This window comes from Oncorhynchus gorbuscha, linkage group LG15, assembly GCF_021184085.1.
Source record: "Oncorhynchus gorbuscha isolate QuinsamMale2020 ecotype Even-year linkage group LG15, OgorEven_v1.0, whole genome shotgun sequence".
Taxonomy (NCBI): domain Eukaryota; kingdom Metazoa; phylum Chordata; class Actinopteri; order Salmoniformes; family Salmonidae; genus Oncorhynchus; species Oncorhynchus gorbuscha.
The window spans coordinates 30392624-30411755 of NC_060187.1; the positions used below are offsets into that span (position 1 = coordinate 30392624).

The 19132-nt window shown below is 40.9% G+C and overlaps 1 protein-coding gene across 5 annotated transcripts in view; it reads left to right on the forward strand.

Annotated features, from left to right (window-relative positions):
- Nucleotides 1-5644: 5644 nt before the first annotated feature.
- The window catches only part of LOC123996921 (F-box-like/WD repeat-containing protein TBL1XR1), a 47248-nt gene continuing 33760 nt past the window's right edge, over nucleotides 5645-19132 (forward strand). For 2 of the 5 annotated variants that reach the window (XM_046300758.1, XM_046300764.1), the window contains exons 1-3: nucleotides 5648-5905; nucleotides 11152-11196; nucleotides 13469-13534. The gene's annotated coding sequence lies outside the window, so the exon portion shown is untranslated. Of the gene's footprint in view, nucleotides 5906-6582; nucleotides 6663-11151; nucleotides 11197-13468; nucleotides 13535-19132 lie in introns of those variants that run through there. The other 3 variants (XM_046300759.1, XM_046300760.1, XM_046300761.1) reach the window with 3 other exon arrangements.

A 19132-nucleotide genomic window follows, 5' to 3' on the forward strand; every position in this document is an offset into this window, starting at 1 on the left:
CTTATAAATTCCTTATCAGATTCGGGTTTGTATTCATATTGTAATGAAACAGCAGGGAGCAGGTCTCGAACCCTCGACCTTCGAGCCTGAGGTCCGGCGCGCTATCGACTGTGCCGCAAAAGCATGCTCACACGGCAGAGTCGATTTCCGCGCTTATAAACCCAGGGTCGTTACACTGTGATCAAAATGAAATGTACATACAATCAATCACACCATCTAAATTGATATTGAGTTATTTCTAACTCTATTTTACAATGATGGTGAGTTCACGCGAAACTGTATTAATAACTTATTATTTGTCAAACTCACAAATTACTGAAACAACATGGAAGCATACTTACAAAACCTGCAAACAAAAAACCTGGTTTATCTATAAAAGCACAACCCATTTGTTTACATATTATGTAAAATAAATCACTATAAATAAAGATATTAATGCAGATCTCACAGGATGGCTTACATCGGAATTGCATAAACAATTACCAACTTGTATTATTTTGGTTTCAAATAAGAGCATTCTCTTCTATGCTATGTAGTTTCATCTGTCTTCTCTCTGGAGGACAGTTAACTGTCTGAGTTAGATTTACCATTTGTAAATGTTAATGTACAGAGGTTTGGATCGATTCAGAAATAGAACAGCCCAGGCTCCACGCGTATCGACTGAAAGAAAAGTATGCAACCTCAAGCAGCACTTGGTTGTGTTCCTGAATAATGTATTCACTTATATACAGTACGAGTTTCAATCTTAATGATTTACGTTGCACTCAAATTATACCATAGCACAGTATCGACATTACTGAGTCGTTATAAAGCTGTATTACACAAAATCCGTCTTTGCTAGAAACCGGAAATTCTCAAATAACTTTTCCTTGCCCTGTAAATATAATTTCCTTGCGCTATGTACAGGCATATCTAGGTGCTGCGGACATTTCAAATACTAATTCTGTACCATCAGAAAGAATTTATAGGCAGAGAGAAGAAATGTCTCCCTGTCAGTGGGGAAGGATGGTTGGGATGTAATCAATGGCTTGCATTGTCAGGGTTTATCGGCAAAGGGCATCTACTGGCTCTGCTGTTTAGATGGCCAGGGTCACGTAAAGTTGTGGAGACCTCCTAGGGGCTACAGATCTATTGAGCGGGGCACTGAAACCTCATTAGTTGAAAGAGAAAAGGTAACTCTGTTGGGCGAAATGCAGCATGTACAATCAAAGCAGAAAGATTTGTGACCCTTTGCCATGAAAACAGGGCAACCAGTGGATCACAAACATTGTAAATGCAAGCAATATTTATCTGTTTACTCATCTTCCCCTACTATTCATACTACAACGATTTGCACATTGTTAAACACACTGTACATAGCTGATAATATAACATTTAATACATCTTTATCTTTTTGAAACCTTTGAGTGCAATGTTTACTGTACATGTTTTAAACGTTTTTTTGTTGATGTTGATTTTTGTTTCTTCTCACTTTTGTTTCTTCTTTATTTCACTTGATTTGGCAATGTAAACATGTTTCCCATGCCAATAAAGCCTGATTGAATTGAAAGGGGGGGAATCGTTTTCTCTCTCCATCTCACTGTCACACACACACACACACACACACACACACACACACACACACACACACACACACACACACACACACACACACACACACACACACACACACACACACACACACACACACACACACACACACACACACACACACACACACACACACACCTTCATGCAATACAACAATACAAATCATACAGTATTTTACACATCATGATATGACCATGGATTCCTGAAGACGATTGCTAGAGCCTTCTCCTGAGATCCCAGCGAGGGGTGAGATGTCTGAAAATAACTGCCTTACTTCTTCTCCTCTTTTCCCTACCACTGTTCACTTGTCTCTCCCTGGTGTGTGCAGTAATGGGCATTACACTGGCAGTCCTCTGCCCAGAGGAGCTTCAGACTCTACTCTGCCTCTCATCACTCCCCCGCTTTGTTTCCAGAGACTCCCTCCTCAGTGCTTTTGAGTTGTCTCAAACAGCTCATTCTTATCTTGTCTCTACTCTCTATCCTCACCTCACTGGCCTATTCACCCAAGACTAAAATATAGATTTATGATTCCAACCTACAAAGCTAAATAGAAATCTGAATATCCTCCTTATCTAAATCTTGTAGGGTTTGGGAGTGTGTTGGTGACATGAAACCTTAAGCATAATAGGGCTATCATTTAAAGATTTTGCATGTTACATTTCAGCAAACTATATTAGCCATACTCTCTTACTTTACAGTATCATGATAAAAACAAAAACATCAGTTGCAGGGGTGTGAACTATTGTAATATTATTCATGTTTTCAACCAATGAGAATGAGAGCCAATCGTGAAACAGGAAGACGCTGCAGTTTGTACACGTGTAACAGAGTATCCTTTCCCTATCCCGACCTGGGGTGCATTCAGTTCGATTCAATGTTTGCTAAGTTGTGTGACGGTTTGTACAGAATTACATTTTTCCCTAAAACGTTTTTCAATGTTCTTGAACAGAGATGGAGGCTCCACTTTTGAGGTGGAGGCTTCTGAGGGGAGGATGGATCATAATAATACACGGAATGGAGTGAATGAATGGTATCAAACACATGAAAACCCCCCAAAATATTTTGACACCATTCCATTGACTCCATTATTATGAGCCATCCTCCCCTCAACAGCCTCCATTTTTGATATATTTAAAGGGTAGCTAGCGGTGCATTTTGAACCCAAAACCTAGTTAGCTGTGTGTGCATTAGTAGCGCCAATAATATTATACAATAATTTCTAATCGTATAATGCCACAATCCAACAAAGATCCTCCTTACATCAATGTAGGCCTTTAGAAATAACCAGTGGTTAGGCCTAGATTAGATTGTTTGTTAGTTAGATTGTTATTTATGTATGATCATAACCAGAGTAATTAGATCAGGACAGGCATCATTATTCTTAACATTGGATATTTTTTTGCTGTTGTGTATTTGTATCATCATAGCTAGTTTTTTTTCTGTGGAACTAAGACTGGAATATCTGTTCATTAGCACCATCTTGTTTTAAAAGTCCAATGCAGCTGTTTTTATCTCAATGTCAAATCATTTCTGGGTAACAATGAAGTACCTTAGTGTGGTTTGTTTTCAATTAAAATGATCAAAAACTAAAATGATCAAAAACAAACAAAAATAGCTTCTTAGCCATTTCTCAAACAAGTAGCGAAGACTGTCTGGGAGTGTTCTGAGTGGGGAGGGGGAAAATTGCAAATTTGCTGTTATTGGCAGAGAAGTTAGGAACTCTCTTTCTTATTGGTGTATTAACTAATTTGCCGCCTTACATTTACATTTACATTTAAGTCATTTAGCAGACGCTCTTATCCAGAGCGACTTACAAATTGGTGCATTCACCTTATGACATCCAGTGGAACAACCACTTTACAATAGTGCATCTAAATATTTTAAGGGGGGGGGTGAGAAGGATTACTTTATCCTATCCTAGGTATTCCTTAAAGAGGTGGGGTTTCAGGTGTCTCCGGAAGGTGGTGATTGACTCCGCTGTCCTGGCGTCGTGAGGGAGTTTGTTCCACCATTGGGGAGCCAGAGCAGCGAACAGTTTTGACTGGGCTGAGCGGGAACTGTACTTCCTCAGTGGTAGGGAGGCGAGCAGGCCAGAGGTGGATGAACGCAGTGCCCTTATTTGGGTGTAGGGCCTGATCAGAGCCTGGAGGTACTGAGGTGCCGTTCCCCTCACAGCTCCGTAGGCAAGCACCATGATCTTGTAGCGGATGCGAGCTTCAACTGGAAGCCAGTGGAGAGAGCGGAGGAGCGGGGTGACGTGAGAGAACTTGGGAAGGTTGAACACTAGACGGGCTGCGACGTTCTGGATGAGTTGTAGGGGTTTAATGGCACAGGCAGGGAGCCCAGCCAACAGCGAGTTGCAGTAATCCAGACGGGAGATGACAAGTGCCTGGATTAGGACCTGCGCCGCTTCCTGTGTGAGGCAGGGTCGTACTCTGCGGATGTTGTAGAGCATGAACCTACAGGAACGGGCCACCGCCTTGATGTTAGTTGAGAACGACAGGGTGTTGTCCAGGATCACGCCAAGGTTCTTAGCGCTCTGGGAGGAGGACACAATGGAGTTGTCAACCGTGATGGCGAGATCATGGAACGGGCAGTCCTTCCCCGGGAGGAAGAGCAGCTCCGTCTTGCCGAAGTTCAGCTTGAGGTGGTGATCCGTCATCCACACTGATATGTCTGCCAGACATGCAGAGATGCAATTCGCCACCTGGTCATCAGAAGTGGGAAAGGAGAAGATTAATTGTGTGTCGTCTGCATAGCAATGATAGGAGAGACCATGTGAGGTTATGACAGAGCCAAGTGACTGCCTTGTGAGGCAGGCCAAAACTATCCCACCAAAACAGGCTAAAATTTCAGGCGGTCTTTTCAAACAGCTCTTATACTTAAAGGGTGTCATAATTTTGACAATTTCACAGAATTATTCCAATATATAAACTCCAATATAAAAAACATCCCTTTTTCAGGACCCTGTCTTTCAAAGACAATTAATAAAAATCCAAATAACTTCACAGATCTTCATTGTAAAGGGCTTAAACACTTTTTCCCATGCTTGTTAAATGAACCATAAATAATTAATGAACATGCACCTGTGGAACGGTCATTAAGACACTAACAGTTTACAGATGGTAGTTAAGAAAACTTAGGACACTAAAGAGACCTTTCTACTGACTGAAAAACACCAAAAGAAAGATGCCCAGGGTCCCTGCTCATCTCCGTGAATGTGCCTTAGGCATGCTGCAAGGAGGCATGAGGACTGCAGATGTTTATGTCTCAGTTGTTGAATCTTAATCTTAATAATCTACAAATATTTACAAATGTTACATTTGCTGAAAATAAACACAGTTGACAGTGAGAGGACGTTTATTTGCTGAGTTTATATATATATATCAAAAAATATGATTCTCCTATGTTATATATTCTATCATCTTTTTTGACTGCACTGGGCCTGTAACAGGTCAAACCAATTTTTACATCTACCATAATTCACATCTATTTAGCTTCCAATAATAGATGGTTAACTTGATAGCTCACGAGCAAGCTAACTTAACAATTTAGCATTATGCTACATCATCCTGGCACTGCCACCCCGTTTTACTGCAGTTTAGACCCTTCTTTGGGAAGTCGTTCAACTTTAATTTCCCAATTTGTTTTTTGTTGTTGTTGTAGATTTAGTAGCTAGCTGTTTATGCAAGACACAGCAGCTGTTATTTAAAAATGCACCAGATGTTTTTTTGTTATGTTTTTACATAATTCACTTATTTCAGGCCAGTGTGTGATAAATTATGTTGTAGATATTAGCATTCTTGTATAGAGATTTCTGCATCTGCGACAAAAATGTGTTTAGTGCTCTAATGTGTATTTTCTATAAAGACTATTTCAACAACATTAGGTATATAGGTACATAAAGCATTGCTTTATACTGCGACACTTATTTTAATGTTTTTGTGTCCTCCAGTTTCTACCTAACTGCAGAGAATTGGCTGCCTCATTTTTGCCTGGAGAGTCACCTCCTCAGTGTTTCAGTGTCTGAAGCCGTTGGCTGGTTGTGAACCGTTTGGCTCTTTCTCCACTAGCAAGCAACCTCACAATGTACCCCAATTGCTCTTCAATGTAATTTTTTAAAAGGATTTATCAAATGCTACACTTATGTAATCAAAACACATGGCTCATTTGGGATTTTAACTACCAAGCTGCCATCTCGGAGTAGACTTATAACGCTTTATTGTGACTATATTTTAGAAATAGCGGTGGAGGAGGAGATTCCATATAAGGAGCACAGCAGAGAAGGCACCCCTTGTGTAATCTGGGCATTTAAGTAAGTGTTTTCTTGGCTTTTCTCGTGATTGTAGGTCATATACAATATACTACGAGACGCATTCATTGTACACTATTGTTTGTAGGTGGTTATGATCAATTGTTTCAGTGTCACGGACATTTATTTTGGTGATTTCACAGAGGTGGGGGATGGGCAGCGTCAGCGTGTGTCCGCGCGCGCATGTGTATGAATGTGTGTGTATGTAAATATGTGCGCGTGCGGTGACTAGAAGCTTGCTTCCTACGCCTGTCTACAACTTCACAGGCTGTGTAAAGGTTGTTTGTTAGCCACTTTAAAATGTATGATGATGATGATGATGATGATTATCATCACTGCCAAGCATTTTAGCTAAACCATTACAAAAGTTTTTTATCAGAGGGGTTGAAAACAGATTTGTAGCCACAAATCTAGCTGTAATGTAAGCTTTGTTGTGACACATGGACACAAATAAGCATGTTACACCATTAACTGGCTAGCTATACCAACTGTATTTGGATACGTGGAAACATTTATTTAGGCGTATGTTAACTTAAATAATAATAATAATAAACAAAATCAGAGCTTATTGACAATTCAGCAATGTAACACACGAGTGTGGGGGAAGGGAACTCCGAGTCAGAGAGTGCTACTCTAGTGGCGCATTTACCCGGTGTGTTACCCAAAAGGCTCAGACTTGTCTGTTTCCATCTGCACCTTGTCGCACTAGGCCATGGTTCTGGCGGACCTGCTCTCACTTGTGGCCAAATCCAGACCACTGGTACGTTTCAGCTTTCATTTCATAACAATGGCTCACTGAACTTGAACACCTTTTCACAAAGCAAATATTTTGATAATGCAGAGGTTGTTGAGCCTGCTTTTTAGAAGTCCTCAGTGCCAGCCCTAGCTATGGCAACACCATTTCACTAGTATAACATAAGGGTGTATACACTACCAGTGTAACTGGTGTTATAGTCGAAAAGTAGCATAGCTCAACTTAATGACACAGCAGTAGCCTAGTTGATGTCCAGGGATGCTGCCACATGTTGACTCCAATGCTTCCCACAGTTGTATCAAGAATGGTTCACCACCCAAAGGACATCCAGCCAACTTGACACAACTGTGGTAAGCATTGGAGTCGACATGGGCCAGCATACCTGTGGAAACTGTTGCGCGTGAAAAACCCAGCAGCATTGCGTTCTTGACACAAACCGGTCCGCATGTCACATACTACCATACCCTGTTGAAAGGCTCTTAAATATGTTGTCTTTCCCATTCACCCTCATACACGATCCGTCTGTCTCAAGGCTTAAAAATCCAACATTAACCTGACTCCTCCCCTTCATCTACACTGACAGAAGTGGATTTAATAAGTGACATCAAAAAGAGATCATAGCTTTAACCACCTAATATTTTGCTCACTCAGTGTATATTCCAGTTGTTTTGCTTGACCTAAGAATTTATATTGAATTGAAATGTTGCAGGTAAACCTAGCTCCTGTTTAAGATGGTAATTGACCCAGTATTGTCTGACCACTATGCTTTATTATATTATGGGGATATTCAATCAGTGAAATTATCTATTAAACAATAGAACAAAGGCCTAACACAACACGAGTCTAGTTAATGATCTGCTTTATACACAAGATGCCTATATTCATACTTCATATAGACATGAATTAAGTTGATCATATTTACATAGCTTAAAGTCTCACCCTCTTATGTAGCTAGTGGTGGACTAGCTCAGTTATGTAACAGGTGCTTGACAGTAGACTGAAGGAACACGTGGGGGAGGGGTGGGATGAGTGGATTTCAGTTCTTCAGCAGCAGTTCTTTGTTTCATAGATTGCCAGGACCATGACAGAACAAGACATAAATACAAAATCATCTATCAACAGTTATCATACCAAACCATATTTCATTTAAATGGCACACATAGGCTGAGAATTTAACCATCAGAAATACAGTCAGAAATATGATCTTAGTTCAGGCTATTTCTTATTGTGTGTTCACATGCTTTATAATTGGAAACTTGGGACTACTGATGAAATTCCCGGATAAGCCAAACTCCATGTCCGCTTCCAATTTGGGAATACTAGTGGGAAACTTGGATAGCGTCGTTGTACCCCACGTTTCCCAGTTAGGCTAGACAGTTTAGAATTTTCTTCTTGCAAGGAGCATGTGAACGCAAACCTTACTCCAATAGGCTATATGACAGTTGGTTTGTTTTAAACCTTCACAATGAGCCTTATTTAGCCTAAATAATGTATTGAGCCAAAGGGAAATCAAGTGACATGACTGACAGAGCTAGACTTAGCCTAGGCCCAATAGTAATAATGCTGACCTCTACGCTAATCTGAAGGGGGTTCAGCTTGGAAGGAATGATGAAGCTCTGTTGAGCGTTAGGATAAATACAAAAGGTATAATGCGTAGCTAGAGAGATGAGAAGTTAACTCTTCTTCATAAGCTAATATAAATCAGTGCCAGGCTGTGTGTTGGGGACCTTTCCGTTGCTCTGTAATTTGTTTGTCCTCTGGGGAGGCCCAGTGAGACGAACAGCAGCAGCAGCCCCTCTCCTCTTCTCTCCCTGTTGACACTTATCACATGGTGTGTGTTGTGACCCCAGAGGTCAAGTTTAACATGCTGAATGCCCCTGAACCCAGAGCACCCTCCCACTTTAGAGTAGTGCCTCTAAGTCCCAAGGCATACCTTCCCTATGCTTGAAGCGATCTTTGCTGACTGTGTGATAGGTGATGGCCTCTGTGATTTCTGTGTCCATGGAATATTTTTCGTAGGTCGTGATACGTGAACACCGGCAATCATTTCCTGTTTAACGTAGGTGGGTGGTAGTGGCTGAGGGGCTTTGCTGCTGTCAGTCGCTTTATTTTTACCATGCTATCATCATAAATTAGGGGATGGTTCTTCTTCAAATGATTGAATATATTTGTTGTGTTTCCTCTTGTTGTCGCCACAATGCTGAAGTACTTTGTGACAACAGTTGCATTTGGTTGACATTGGTTTGCCTGTAGCTGAAATACTGCCATACCACCAAATCGACTTTCTCGTTAGCACTAGCACTAGTTTCTGACACACACAGAGGTAAAGCCACATTGTTTCTAAACCTGTACTGTAAATTTGGTAAAGCCCTTTCTCTCCTCACCAGCATCTAACTGTACACTCCAAGCGGGGATGCTTATGATTGGCCAGCATGTGCGGGCCATGCAGAGTGAGAACCCACTTATGATTGGTTAGCATCCTCTGTGCATGTACAGAGTGAATGGACGGGGAGTCTAGAGCATCTCATTGTAAGAGGTACCATAGTAGTTATTGTTGTATTAACGCAGTTTCTAAGAAAGGAGAAAATCGTCGCCTCTTGCAATATGGATATTGCACATGCCAATATCACAATTTCGATCAGAAGAGTGAAACACGCTGGGAATAATGATTGTATTGGTCAAGCAGAGCGATCAATGGAGGAGGAGGCAGCTTTTCTTTGGATCACATTAAATCTAGGCCAATGTGCAAAATATATATATATTTTTTACAGCGAATTAGGAGAAAGGCAGGTTTAGGGCTCTAATCAATATACATCACAGAAATTCAGCATTACAGCGTGGTATAAATTTAAAGGCAATGTTTCTGCATTAGCGGAGACGGCATTCATGGTAAACGCTGCAGATGGCGGCTCAATTGGAAATTACTTTAACATTTCTATCGTCCAATTTGTAACGCTTCAGCAATACAGATTGAATAGATCCCATACTCTTAGCTAGCAGCAGTAAGCTAAGAATGACCTGCTTGGTGACAAAGGCTGTGTTTACATGGGCTGGTCTTTTAGATGGTGTGCACAACTTCCTGAGAAGTCTGACCTAATATTAGAAATCGCGTGAATCATATGAACCAGTCAAGGACTGTATGCCATACCAATCAAATGGTAGTCTGTTATTTCACTGACCTGAGTTTAGGACTAATAAAGGAGGAGTAGACCTACAGTATATTCACATGAGTGGCGCAGCGTTCTAAGGTGCTGCATCTCAGACATCTGTTCGATCCTGGGCTGTGTCACAACCAGCCATGATTCGGAGTCCCATAGGGCGGCGCACAATTGGCCCAGTGTCGTCTGGGTTAAGGTTTGGCCGGGGTAGGTCATTGTAAATAAGAATTTGTTCTTAACTGACTTGCCTAGTTAAAGAAGTTTTTTTTTAAAAGTGCTAGTTGATTGGCTATGATCCTCATATCCTTTATTTTCAACCAAGAGGAGAGGTGTTCTATTTAGGCCTAAACTTGAGCACAACAACTCGATTCTGTGCTATGCTATCTATTAAATTGAACTAAAGTTATCAATGATTTAGCATAGACCAGCGAAGTAGAGGGTGGTAATTGACCATTGAAGGTGACTTTAGATTGTCTTCCCATGGGTATCAAAAACATGTTTTGCACAAGTTAAACAGTGAAACCTTCATGTCCATTATTAGGATTATCTAATTAAAATTTCTGACTCGCATGAAATAGCCTGGTGGTTGTATACTGTACAATGAACTACAAACCTTGTGAATGATGAGCCAAAGTCTAGATTCCAGAATCAGGGAAGTAGGCTATAAGTCAAACACAATAACTAAACAAACACAGCAGAATGTATGCTGCAATGAAAATATAGCAAGCTACCAAACACGTTAAACTGCTATTTAATGACATGCCTGGTCTGTAGGATCTCGCTCTTCCTGTGCCTCAGCACAAGTAGTCTGACTCGCTTGCTAAGCATTTCCAGGATCTGTATACGTCCAGTAAAATGCTAGCCTACCTTTGCCCATCTTATAAACTCTGCTATGGAATGTGATCTGTGCTGCGATAACAGCGGGGGAATGAAAGGGAGAGGAGGACTTCCCTTACTCATCGGTCATGTAGGCCATCACTTACAACAGCTCTTAAAGCTTTAATTAAATACTAATCCCTGGGGTATACTGTATTGACTCTCATCAAATAGCAAGAGGATCCCCTCTCTTAGCACCTTTTCATCTGAAAACTGTGTTACTTAGGCTAGGCTATTTACTGATTTTTGGCATCAAGGACCATCCTGCTTCGGCTTATTAGTTAGACAAATCTAAAGGCTCTAATTTAGTGAAACGTATAGTATGGAGAAGCAGACTTGAAGATTAGAATTGGTTGACTTCTGTTTGTGGGTTAGCCTTACACTAAAGGTTGAGTGAAATGGCAATTTAGTTTAACGCTTATTAATGTATTCTAATCAGAATCTCTTTCTTTTGTCCTCAGACTGAAGAAGGATACTGTCATATCTGAATGACGTTCGGGCACATGGTAAGCACATTGACCTCGCTCTATAACCAAGCTGATATCTGAGCTAAATCTTTAAAGTTGATTTTCATAAATGCCTGCTTGTACTATCAAAGCTGTTGTATTGTGAGTAAGGAATTAAGGATGCTATAGACTATTGGTGACAAACTATCCTTACCTTGCGTGGTTACAAGCAAAAGATAGACTTGTTGCACCCACTGAATGATCTAGTGTTGTCACGATACCAGAATTTGGACTTCAATACCAGGTTTAGTATCACAATACTCGATACCGAAACGATACTCGATACCAAGACGATACTTTAAACCGAAACGATACCAGGGCAAGAAAAGAAAGCGTATTATAGCTCAAGTCACAGAATAACCACTGAGCTTTTTGTTTCTGTAAAATGTATTATCCGAGAAATGGCGGTGGAAACGCTGTTATGCGCAAATATTGATATAATAACCATCATATCGAAGTAAACTTGGAGTCACGTGATATGTTGTATGGTCCTCCCACTACGACTCGGGAAAGCATGCAGTTTATTATGCTACAGATAAAGTTATGATGAATTTCACAGTGTGGTAAAAGTGCACGGTAATGAGCTTGATGCTGCTTTCCAATAATTACAAATGTTCTGTTGACATTGTAAGTAAACAACATTGTGCCTTGAATGAATGCATCAAGCATGCTGTTGGCTAAACCAACAAGCTCTCACAGTCTCACTGCAGAGTTAGACGTTTATCCACACTTCTCCAAAGTCAAATTTCCGAAGTTGCTCCAAATGTCAAATTTGGAAAGTTAATGTTTTGGATATTAGCTTTAGACACTCATTCTGAATTGTTAAGGGATAGAGTTAAAACAAAAAACTAGTGTCCACCGCTGGGATCGAAACTTCTGATCCAGAATCATGGGATTACTTGATGGTAATAGCACTCACTGTTGCCCCTGGTGGCCTGTTTTAAAGGCATTTCCTGACATCCAATTTCAAAGTCACTTTTGAGTGATCTGCCTGGGCTAAACAGGCCTAAATATACTATAAAGCAGGGATCATCAACTAGATTCAGGCCAATTTTTTTCTTGAGCGGGTGGTCAGGGGGCCTGGAACGTAATTACAAATAATTTGTTGGCACGTGAATTTGTCTGCAAGAAGGCCGAACAGATACCTGGTTGGACCCCCCCCCTTTCCACCAGAACAGCCTGAGTTCTTTGGGGCATGGATTCTACAAGGTGTGGTGTTCAAACATTGATCATTTGGAATCAACGGACCTAACTTGTGCCAGGAAAACATTCCCCATACCATTACACCACTGCCACCAGCCTGTATTGTTCACTCCAGGCAGGATGGGCCATGGACTCATGCTGCTTACGCCAAATCCTGACTCTGCCATCAGCGTGACGCAACATGAACCGGGATTTGTCGGATTAGGGTCCGCTTCTTCTTGTTGTTAGCTGATGGGAGTGGAACCCGGTGTGGTCGTCTGCTGCAAGAGCCCAACCAACGAGTTGTGCGTTCCGAGATGCCGTTCTGCACACCGCTGTTTTACTGCTCAATTATTTTCCTGTTTGTGGCCTGCCTGTTAGCTTGCATGATTCTTGGCATTCTCCTTCGACCATGCTGTTTTTGCCCACAGGACTGCCGCTGACTGGATGTTTTTTGTTTGTCTCACTATTCTCTGTAAACCCTAGACACTGTCATGCGTGAAAAGCCCAGGAGGCTGGCTGTTTCTGAGATACTGGAAATGGTGTGCCCAGCGCCTAGCACCGACGATCATACCACGCTCAGTCACTTAGGTCACTCGCTTTGCCCATTTTAACATTCAATCGAACAGTAACTGGATGCCTGTCTGCCTTTTATATAGCAATCCATGGCCACGTGACTGTCTGTAGGATCAAACCATATTTTGTGAACAAGGTGGTACCTGATACACTGGCTACTGAGTGTGTATATCTCTATTATGCATGGGAATACTTTGGAACAGATTTCCAAAATTAAAATCACTTGGAGCGGATTTTCTGGTGTTTTTAGTCTAATGTCCAGAAATAAAAAATCTGAACTTGTGGGGCCAAATAAAATCAGTTCTGCCAGTTGAGGATCCCTGCTCTAAAGATATTGAAGATCGCTTGGCAAGTGTATGGCAGACAGACCACGCAGCATGTTTTCCATTTCCAAATAGCCGAGATATCCAACATAATCTCATAACCATTTAACATACAAAAGAGGCTTTGACATTTTGTAGTGCTGCAGTATGTTTGTCAATTGCTTATTTTTGACCCTCTGTTTGTCTTGCAGGTTGTGAAACTGGTAGACTGTGCCCTTTCAAAACATATTTGTTGTGAAAACAGACTTACTACTGTGGTAAGTAGCCTGTAGGAAGCTACAGATGATGTTTATTGGTCTGCATTTGGGCTAAATGCTGTGTAATCAGCCTTAATTTCTGAGTAGGATTTTCTCTTTTTATTGGTTGGCTTTGTCTTTGTTCCTCAGCTCTGTGAGCATAGATGTGACAATTGTCATTGTAGTGTAGCCTAGTTACTGGGGAAAGAAAAAGCTCTATGGGCTATGGCTATGAGCGCCGTAGTGAATGGATACTAGGCAGGATGGAGAGAGAGGGATGTAAGGTCACTCTTGCATACCTCACTCAGGCACGATCAAGGTTTCATACCTCAGACCTCTAATATTGAATAAAAAAACACAGGTCTACACTTGCGGTTGTGGACTAATAAAGGAGATGTGGGAGCAATGGATCAGCGATGGATAAATGGATCATAAATGTACTCTTGACATTGGGATTTATATGCTAGCACACTAAGTATGTGGACACCGTTTCAAATGAGTGGATTCTGCTATTTCAGCCACTCCCATTGATGACAGGTGTATAAAATCAAGCACACAGCCATGCAATCTCTATAGACAAACATTGGCAGTAGAATGGCCCATACTGAAGACCTCAGTGAATTTCAACATGGCACCGTCATAGGATGCCACCTTTCCAACAAGTCAGTTCGTCAAATTTCTACCCTGCTAGAGCTGCCCCGGTCAACTGTAAGTGCTGTTATTGTGAAGTGGAAATATCTAGGAGCAACAACGGCTCAGCTGCGAAGTGGTAGGCCACACAAGCTAACAGAACCGCCACGTGCTGAAGTGCATGGCGTGTTGAAATCGGCTGTTGCAACACTCACTACCGAGTTCCAAACTGCCTCTGGAAGCAACGTCGGCAGAAGAATGTCAGCACGTTACCAGCCCCAATGCATAGTGCCAACTGTAAAGTTTGGTGGAGGAGGAATGATGGTCTGGGGCTGTTTTTCATGGTTCGGGCTAGACCCCTTAGTTCCAGTGAAGGGATATCTTAACGCGACAGCATACAATGACATTCTAGATGATTCTGTGCTTCCAACTTTGTGCACAAAGCAAACCATACAGAAATGGTTTGTCGAGATCGGTGTGGAAGAACTTGACTGGCACTTTGCCAAGTGCTAACAAACTGATTAGCGATAAGATGACGATAACATTTGCATGGCACATTGGAATGAATATGATTTGCATTTTTGCGCTTTGCAACATTTTAATAATAATAATAATAATAATAATAATAATAATAATAATAATAATAATAATACTATAATAATAATAATAAATATATAATAATAATAATATAATAATAATATAATAATAATTTATATGCCATTTAGTCTTTTGTCTACAGTCATGTGTGCATACATTCTACGTATGGGTGATCCCGGGAATCGAAAATACATGCTCTACCAACAGAGCTACATTGAGAATCTTAAGTTTTTGGGGTCTTTTGTCTTCATCAGCTAAAAATACAGTATGTAAGAACTCAATGTGGCGTTGTCAAGGCTACTATGCAATTAACTTCCAATTCAAACAGCATTGTGCACATGTTGGCTATGTTAAGGCCTGTACTTCATCATTCCAAAGGTGCACATTCACCATTTCAATGTATGGATTGAGTCAGTGTGGGGAAGTTGATTAGACTGTAATGTGAAAGGAGCTAGACCTCCAGTGGATTACACACGTTCACCACAAAGTTACGTGATGGCAAGTCGATGTACTTACATGGCAATTAGCCATCCACTAGGGACAATGTGAGTGACTGTTAACACCTAGTAGGCTCACAACGAGCTAGGGCTTTGTGGATGGGGTTGAGGAAGACCTAAATCGTGAGCTATGGCTCCGAACATTGTGGGTTCAGTCCCAGTGCAAGGCACACATTTTTAAATTTAGTGTTCTTTAATTTTATTTTTATTTTTATACCTTACCTTTATACCTTCCACTTGGAATGAATGCCTAAACTTAGCCCCCAAGGTTAGTTTCAGTTTGATTAGTTGACTGGCAGCTGACAGGACATGTTGTATTTGGTTTGACATGTGGATTCATATTTGGAGGTTAAGAAGTTCGAAGTGGGGGGTCGCTATTTGATCATAATTCTGGAGGTTGCGTTTTGTGAAAACCAAGCTACTTTTTGTCTGGTGAGTCCAGTAGTATCAGATGCAGAATGACGTGCAGCCTGATGAATGTTGGCATGACCACTGATCCAGGAGAATAGTCTGCTGGAGAGATGGGAGCTGTAAAATGGAAATACAGCATCATACTGACCAGTCTGTTAAGTCTATACAGGTCCAGAATCCACTTGCATAGTTCTTAAGCTCATTCAGTGAGGTTCAGTGCCCTGACAATCTTGCAGTTTTAAGGGTCGATGCATTGGAAGGTGAGGCACGACACTATCTCCGCTTCTCTAATCATTTAACAAATCACCTTCATTTCCTAAAATGCTTCATTTCTTAGAGAGGATGTGTTTCTTTGTGAACACCGTTTCTCCCGTTTCCATCCAGTGAAACTACAGAATGTGGCCTGGATGCAGATCTAATCACACCATCTTATGTCGGCTAGGCTATTGGTGTAGAATGCATATTATTGCAGTGTGAGCTTGCATAGAATGTCTGAGGTAGACTAAACTATACTGAATGTGTCTCAAACTATGTCAAACTCTGATGTTCTTTTTGACCTCAAGGAATCCAGAAATGTCACACCTCTACATAGGAGCATGTTATGACTGCATTTCCTTTGATCTCAACGCTATCTGTGTGCCAGAGATAAAATAAGTTTGTTTTAGGCCTATGTTTTTACTGCTGTCAGCAACATGATTGGTTTTGTCTGTTTAGCTGTGAATTTGTACAACCTAGGCATATATGGTAAATCGGTTCATCAGTGATGAATCAGTGAGTGTGTGGCAGATATTGACAAAAACCGTGTTCATGTGAGAAATGTGTACAGACAGAGGTTGACTAGCTACCAAAAGAGTGGGATTGTAGCAGTTTATATTGCTTTTGCTCATTTACCCATGTCCCAAGTTAACCACAAATGCAGCAGACAGGCCTGCCATTACCATCTGTCACCTTAGAGCAGCGAACAGCCTTCCAAATGGTAGGGGGATGGGATCTGCAACCTATGTTAAAACCACAAGTTTACCTCAATAGTTTTTTTTGCAGACCCTAACCTGCTATAGGCTGTATTAATATCTGGTCAGTATTGCATTTGCAAGGTAATTTTCAATACAGGTTCAAGCTGTGTGTTAATACATTTCCTTGATTCTTTGAAAATGTCCTGCCAGGATGTAATTGGTTCAGCTTTTATCAGCTTTTAGATCAGGCTGCAGTCCGTGAAGTTTGTTGATAGCATGTCTGCACATTGGAGGTTTGGCTGAGTGACACATTCCTTAGGGAAAAAGTGCAATGGATTTGTGTTTTTTTGTGTGTTTTTTTTGGTGTTTTTTTATTATGTAAGATACATATTCAATAGGCCTAAATAATTAGATTTGCACTTTTCTACACCCTGAAAGATAAGAAGCCTTTGACTTTGGTTCTGACTTTTTAAGTCTAGAGGGAAAGGGAAATGGAAATGATGCAGGCCCTACTGTGCGAGCAGATGTGTGCTCTGCCAATATACTGTATAGCCTAGCCATTGACAACACATAGCAAGATTTTTCTTTGTGTGTGTGTGGGGGGAGGGGGGGGGTAGATAGATCAGCTTTAATATTGCAGATTGTGGCTACTAGAAATGTAGTTATCTGCATCATTTCCAATACCCCATATATTTTTGGGTAGATATCTATGTTTACCCGCCACATCCATCTTTAATCTGCTGTGACACTGCCAGCGTGTGGCATGTAGGCCAAATGTGTGTGCATTTGTGTTTTCATCTGTGTGTGTGTGTGCAGCCTACTTTTTAGCTCGATTTAAAGCATTCTGAGAAAAGCCGCTCTGTCTCAGTGTGAAACAATAGTTGTGGCTACAAAGTGAGTCAGCTCGGCTCCATAGGCAATGTGCATGTTATGTTCTATTAGAGCTGAGCGATATGGCCAAAAATACATATTGCGATAAATTGCCTGAATTGATGCGATAACGATAATAGAACGCTAAATTTATAACATTAATGTGCACCACCGTTTTAAATTTTTTATTATCCTTTAAACTACTACAACTAGTTTGATGGTTGTAGCCATCAGTTGTCCCATTAACAATCACCCATATTAGCAAACGTATTTCATTTCAAACTTCACATTTCTCTAGTATATGCTACTTATCGTAATGAACGATATCAGAAAATTGCCTGTGATAACTGATTTGTATGGTCGGTGTCAATCATTTTCGGTTTACCGTCCCAGCTCTACAGTGGGTTTAGAAAGTCACCACCACCTTTTGAAATGTTCACCTTTTGTTGCCTTACAGCCTGAAACGAAAACACATAAAATCAGACTTTTTCCGGCTTTATTTACACACAATATCCAAGTGAATTGGCAAAGAATTTACCGTGAAAATGTATTACAATTAAAACCGTAAAATACCCTATTTAGATAAGTGAACACCACCTTGAGTTATTACTTGGTGGAACCAGCTTTTGCTTGAATTACAGCCACAAATTTCTTTGAATACGGCTCTACTAACTTATATTTGCCCATTCTTCCTTGCAGAATTGTTCAAACTCAGTCAAATTGGGATTTAGGTTGAGGCTCTGACTTGGCCAATCAAGGACATTCACCTTCTTGTCCTTCAGCCACTCTACAGTTGCTTTGGCAGTGTGCTTTGGGTCACTGTTATGTTGAAACATGATCCATCTTCCCATTTTCAATTTTCTGGCAGAGGGCTGCAGGTTCTCCTCAATAATTTGTTGGTATTTTGCACTCTCCATTTTCCCTTCTATCCTGACAATTGCTCCTGTCCCTGCTGAAGAGAAACACCCCCACAACAGGATGCTGCCACTGCCGTGCTTTACTGTAGACATGGTGTTCTTTACTGTAGACATGGTGTTCTTTACTGTAGACATGGTGTTCTTTACTGTAGACATGGTGTTCTTTACTGTAGACATGGTGTTCTTTACTGTAGCCATGGTGATCTTTACTGTAGACATGGTGTTCTTTACTGTAGACATGGTGTTCTTTACTGTAGACATGGTGTTCTATACTGTAGACATGGTGTTCTATACTGTAGACATGGTGTTCTATACTGTAGACATGGTGTTATTCACTGTAGGCATGGTGTTCTATACTGTATGCATGGTGTCAGTTCACTGTAGGCATGGTGTTCTATACTGTAGACATGGTGTTCTTTACTGTAGACATGGTGTTCTATACTGTAGACATTGTGTTCTATACTGTAGACATGGTGTTCTTTACTGTAGACATGGTGTTCTTTACTGTAGACATGGTGTTCTTCACTGTTGGCATGGTGTTCTATACTGTATGCATGGTGCCAGTTCACTGTAGGCATGGTGTTCTTTACTGTAGGCATGGTGTTCTATACTGTATGCATGGTGTCAGTTCACTGTAGACATGGTGTTCTTTACTGTAGACATGGTGTTCTATACTGTAGACATGGTGTTCTATACTGTAGACATGGTGTTCTATACTGTAGACATGGTGTTATTTACTGTAGG